Genomic DNA, 6,862 nt, shown 5'->3' with positions numbered 1-6,862 from the left:
TGAGTGCTCGATCTCATCAATTGTGTTCGGTAGACATCCCCAGTAATGGTTTCGTTCGGTTTGAGCAACTCATAATACACGACACCAAGCTGATCCCACCAAATGCATAACAAGAGTTTTTTTCCATGAATATTTGGCTTAGCTGTAGATGTTGAAGCATGGCCAGGTGGTCCCCATGATTTCTTCCTTTTTGGATTATCATAGTGGATCCATTTTTCATCACCAGTGACTATACGGTGCAGAAAACCCTTTCGTTTATGCCTGGCAAGCAGTATTTCACATGTGAACAATCGGCGTTCAACGTTTCTCGGCGTCAGTTCATATGGAACCCAATTTCCTTGTTTTTGAATCAATCCCAATGATTTTAACCGATGTGAAATAGCTCGTTGAGTCACTCCCAATGTAAGTGCAAGTTTTTCTTGCGTGAAAAAAATATATTATACTGATAAAAAATCACTAATTTTTAAAAGTTATGTTATTGACTGATGTTCAATCTTACGATAAGGACGTTTTACATCTGACAATTTTAACCATAACTTACTGGTGGCGCCAGCTTTTGTCAAACGGCGGAAACTTATTTGTACACCTAATAATATGCGTATGGGTGTGTGTGTGTGTGTGTTTGGTTGTTCGCGGTTCTTACAATCGTACGGAGGACATCAGTCAGAATAATGAGGCAAGATTCTATTATTACTATTGAATTTCTGACTGGTTATTACAAAATATCTGTTAGGAAAAGAAAATAAACAATTTGTGTGAGTGAGAGTATATAGGAATATTAGGAGGTTGATTTCATAATTCTAGGATTGGTATAAGGACTCGTCATCGAGATCTGGGAGTTCATTGCAGAACTCTTCCAGTGCTCTCTCGAATTCGTCGGATTCAAGAGGGGAAAAGGAGGGATTGGAGATTGATAGCAGCATTCGTCCTCCAAATCAGGGAAGGTCACTCTTTTTTCTAATTATGAATTTTCGCTCTTAATGCGCGCACAAGAGACTAATTGCCCGGCACTGATTGAAGATGACAGAAATGACTGAATGAATCAACTGAATTCCCTAGTCTTACGAGTTCTTTCTTTTATAAAACCTTTTTGAGGGCATCTTCTAATTTTAAGCCTCGTCCTATGGGTCGTGGTCGTGCTTTTCTTCAGGCTATGCGGGAGTGGAACCTGGGTCGCGGTGCTGGACGTGGAAGTGGAGGGCGTTAAGGTAGGAATTTTCTTTATTTTTTGTTTTTCGTTTTCCTTATTATCTATTCTATTTTTTTATTTTGTTCGTGCATTTTTCTTTCTCTTTTTCTTCTTTTTCTTATTCTTTTTTAATTTTCAATAAACGGTTTCAATCGGTTTATGTGGACGCGTATGGTTTTCCTTTCTTCCATTCAGTCTGTCTTCCGACGTCGTCTCGTACTTTTAATCCTGTACGGAAATTTTTCTACGTGTTGTCTCGTCGCGTTGTGCGAAGGGTTCTTTGAGTTTTTTCGGGTGTTATGGCTCCCAACTGTCATGAGCTATTTTTCAGTGTTGCTCAAAACTATGTTAGGGGTCAGTATCCCTTAGTGGAGGTGTCAGACGTGTCGGACCATTTTGCCCGTTCCTTTCGGGACCAAATCTCGGCGCCCGCGCTTGTTCGCGAGGTCGAGTTGCTGGGTCTTCCGGATTTAGTGGTCGATCGTGACATTGATTTTGTGCCGGAAGTGCCTGTGGACGCGCCGCTGCTCGGTGCCCGTAAATTAATTCGAAGGGTGTGAACCCTGTCGCCGTGTGCGGTGTTGTATTGTATGTAAACATCGCATAGGGAATCCATTCGTCCCAATCCGTTTGATCGGCGTTTATATAATGTCGGAGATATTCGGCCAGAGTCCGGTGAGATCGTTCTACCGTTCCGTTGCTTTCCGGATGATACGCGGCTGTTTGGATCTTTTCGATTTTTAATAGTTTGCAAGTGTTTTTAAATATTTAACTTAAAAAATTTGTTCCTTGATCCGTTAATATTTTTTCTGGGATACCGTGTTCGAAAATTATTTTCGTCGCGAATTCTTTTGCAATTGTCACGGCTTCTTGATTCGATATCGGAATTGTAATTCTGGTATGATAATAATGTGCGGCGCGACGGTAAAAACGAAATATAAAATAGATTCACATTCATTGTGTCTGCAAACAAGTGCCTTAACGTCGGAACCGCATGTAATAACAGGAAGTTTAATAATATCTTCAATAAACAATAACAGTAACGAAGAAAGTAAAATTAATATAGAAAAAATAAATTGTTCATGCAAGGCTGGAACAAGTCATAGTTGCAAACATATAGTAGCTGTATTACTATATTACAATCGGTAAAAAATAATAGTCAAAATAATAGTCCATTGCAGTAAAATGCAATGAACAAACTAATAATTTCTTGTTGTCATCAGCGACATTTAAATTTTTTAACCATTCTAAACGTTTATCCACAAATTCCACATTGCCAAATAAATTAGTTCTTGTGATTTTAGCACTTGCATATCTTGGAATTCTGTGGAAACTTAGATTAACGTTTTTATATTTTTTAGAGTCACAAGTTTTCACGCAGCAACTTCCTCCGGCTATTTTTTTTCTGTGCAGAGGAGAAAATTCCATTGTCTCTTCGACAAATTTATTTTTAAAACTAGACAGCACTTTTTCTGAACGTTTGAAGCACTTTTTTTGTAATACAGTTCTTATTTTTTTACAATTTTACTGGATGATGTATGTAACCAAGATTAAAACTGTCGACGCGGTGGCTCATTTCGATTATGTTATCCGTTGTGTTTATTACACTTGCAGGACATAGATAATTTTGTGGGTCAACCAGGCAGCTTCCTATAAATACTCCTGGTGCGGCTTCTTCTGCCTGAATGATGCCTATCATTTTTTTATTCGTAGCTACTTGTATTATTGTTTCACTACGGAGTTGCAATGTGGTTCTCTGATACGGATGTAATTTCGAAGTATTCCGTCCGATTCTCAATTGTTTCTTCGAGTAATTGCAACTGGCTCCTTGTTTCTTCAGGAAGCCTACTCCTAATATTCCATCGTATTCGATCGGAAAATCATCTTTTACGACGTACATTCTATGTTTCACTCTACCGTCGTTTAAATTTATTGTGGCGTTTATTCTTCCTATCGTATATACTTTATGTCCTGTTACTCCTGTAAGCGCTATTTTATCTTCTGTTATTAGCGTTTCGTCTTTTAACTGCTTTGCTTTAATTAGTGATATAACGGCTCCCGTGTCGAACAATAAATTTATTTTTCCTTTTTTCGATTCTCGCATAGGTAAAGCGACTTTCTTCCGCGCTGGCCGCTGCTATTGCTTCTTGCAACGTAGCATATCCTCGCGATCGAACAATTATTTTAATTTCGTCTTGCAATCCTATTTGGAAATTTTCTAAGCCTTGTTGCTGTATTATTTCTATGATTGCGCGTTTATTATCTACCGTATGATGACGTCCTTCCATCATCGATTCGTATAGCTCCATGGCTAGTTTGTCGGCTCTAAGTCCGTAAGTTCGCACGCTTTCTCCGTTTTTCTGTTTTAGCGTATTAAATTCAATTTGTAGATGTGTCGTACTCTTTTTTCCGATGTGATGGGTTGCGATGCGGAATCGTTTGAGTTATACATGTTTCGAGTATGATAGATTTCGTCGGGGTCAAAGATATTCGAATCGTATGACGTATATTGATGATTCGACATCAACATCTAGTTCTATATTATTCGCTAATGCCTTCCTATATGCCTCATCCCTTTTAGCCGCTGCTTCTCTTATATCATCCGAAAACCACATTTTCCCTTCCCATATTCTCGGAATTCTAAAATTTTTTCTAGGTGCTGTAGCGTCCAACGCATTTACTATACTATCAACAAATTTCTTCGTTCCCACACTGATATCCATATCTTGGTTTTTCTCTAATTTATTTTCCACTAATTTAATAAATTCATCTATATTAAACTCTCTATAATTCCTAACACTAAGTTCTCTGTATTTATTTTCAAATTTATTCGCATTCAGTTCAACTTTAAGCCACGCATGGTCCGTTATTTTAGGTTCATGCATTACCTGCATTTCTATTTTATTATTAGCAAAAATTAAATCTATAATTGTTTTACTATCTTTCGTAATTCTCGTCGGTTTATTTACATATTGTTTCATGCCTAAGCTCAACATTGTCGTTTGTAACTTCCTTGTATAAAACGAATCTAACATAATATCTATATTAAAGTTTCCTATTATCATACATTCTCCCCGTATTATTAACTCTTCTATTATATCCTCCAGAAATCTCACGAAATCACCATGCGAAGCACTCGGTGAATGATATATTACCATTACTATTCCTCCATACAATTTTTCTTTTACCTCAATCGCAGCACACCAACAATTCGATTCTAATTTTTTTACTAATACTATTTCATATTTAACATCATCCCTTATATATAAAACAACCCCTCCTGTATTTCTATTTTCAGCATCGCATCTAATTATACTATAACCTGGTACGTTCACTTTACTGTCTTCAATTTCAGCAGTCAATCTTGTCTCTGATAACGCTACGAATGCCGGATTTATTTTCTTCATAATCTGATGTTGTATCTCATCTTTATGCGCCATCAAACTTTGCGCGTTTGTATACAATATTATTTCCGCTTCCTTCTGTAGTTGCTATTTCGCATCTTCCCAGCCGGCTCTCCTCTTCTCCTCTTGTATCGCCCTTTTAAATGTTGGACATTCTGGGCTAAGGGCGTCGTGTTCATCACTTATCTTCAGGTTGTATGTTCGAATTTTAAACATACAATTTACACATTTTTTCTTTGTTGCCGTACATTCAATCGCTTTATGATTTCCTGCACATTTGTGGCATGTTTCATCTCGCGTACAATTTTTTGCAATATGATAGTATCCCCAGCATTTAAAGCATCTTTTAACATTATTGTGATTGAATTTAAGTGACATTTTCTCCATCCTACATTTAGTTTCTCTTTTTTCAACATTAATTCATGTGTTTCTTCATCTACTTCAATTATTATCGAACCTTCTTCTTTTTCTCTTCTTCTAAGTTGATTATTATCATTTCTTTTTTCTTTAACTATTTTCTTCACTATTCGCATTTGGAATCCATCATTTATTGCATCAATTCTATTCTGCTTCTTGATTGTAGTTATTAAGTCATCATCATCCAATCTCATTTCTTCTTCGTTGACATTGATAATTTTTATTTTGGGCGTTATCTGCGGTGATTCCGTAACTTTGAAATTTTCTCCTAGTTTGTCCTGCACTGTGGCTTTCAACGTTTTCATTTCTTCTCCAGTTTCACAACCCATGATCACTGTCCCCTTGCTTCCTTTTTTTAGCTTCGTTATTCCCATCGCCATGTTTTTGATATCTACCTTTTCTTTTATCAATTTTTTTGTAACTTCATTCTCTTGTTGAATCTTGGGTTTGATAATTATAACATTCTCTTTCTTTTTCTCTTTAACCGCTTCACTATAGCTCCTTTGTATTCCTCCTGTTGATCCACATGCTTCTCCCTGTATCATTCTTTTCAACTCTTCTAGCAGTTCCTGCTTAACATTTCCCAATTCTTCTCGAACTATTTCCTTGACCATCATTTTAATTTCCTTCTTACATGCTGTTTCATCTTTTATTTCTTTTACAATTTTTACCAGCCAATCTATTTTTACGTCCATAGTCGATGATCCACTCGCTCCTAATATTCTATTTCCACTACTTGGCGTCGTAAACGAACCTGTAGATCCTGTAGATCCTAGCCTGTCCCTGCCGCCCCCGGCCACTGCCGATGCATATCCCGGCTAGATAACAGTCATGGCTAATGCCGGTCTATTCCACTATGATTTGAATAACTTTCTATCACTCCCCGTAACTATTTAACCGTTTAAAAGTTATTACTTTTGCGGAGCGATGTTTGACACGTCTTCTCCACTACAGAGAGAGAGAGAGAGTGGGAGGGAAGGGAGGGGGAGGGGGAGAGAGAGAGAGGGGGAGAGAGCGTTCGCATGCTAAGTTTTGCAGACTGTGCATATCTTACACCGTTTTTCTTCATACATAAAGGATGGGTTAAATAATTAAATTCACAGATAAATAGTAAAATAACTTATTTATTATAAGCATCGTGAAGAATATCATTTACAGCACATGTCAATAACGCGCAATCTATGAGTGATTCGCTGTTAAACATATCATTTTCATGTACCGCTTTTGCAGCGTTGCATACATTAGCGATATTATTACGTTGTAAAACAGTTACCAGTTGTTTGAATTTTTCATTTACAATATGAGTATTTTCGAAAATACTCGATTGCAGATTGTTTTCAATATTCGTTTAATTTTGAATAATAGGAGCGAACGACGGCATGTATTCCGCGACTCCGATGGAACTAACGTGTCCATTTGCACCGTGTCCAATTGTACTGTGTCCAAGTGAAGGCCACTCGCTTGGCGCGAGGCAGAGGACATTCGCTGAACGGTTAACGAGCGTCGACTCTCGGACTCCACACTCTTAACAATCACAAGCTCACTAAGTATAGAGCAGGTAATAATACAGACAATGAGACGTTTTTCGCACTGAGTTCCATGCTCGATCGTATGCGAGAATGTCGGTTGAGAATTTACAACGAGAATGACGAAAGCGTATACGACACGAGCGAATTAAACTACAAGAAATGCGCGAAACTAACGATACAGGCGTAAACGACACGAGCGAAGATGACAACAGTAGCGCGAAATATGCTGGCGAGTTTCGACCAGTTTGAATCGTCGTCAAGGACCGACTGACTAACGACGGTAAAGAATCGTGATCGACCGATTTCCATAATAGGATATTTTC

Source organism: Formica exsecta, unplaced genomic scaffold (genome assembly GCF_003651465.1).
Source record: "Formica exsecta isolate Colony F162 unplaced genomic scaffold, ASM365146v1 scaffold447, whole genome shotgun sequence".
NCBI classification, from domain to species: domain Eukaryota; kingdom Metazoa; phylum Arthropoda; class Insecta; order Hymenoptera; family Formicidae; genus Formica; species Formica exsecta.
This window is presented reverse-complemented; position numbering follows the sequence as displayed.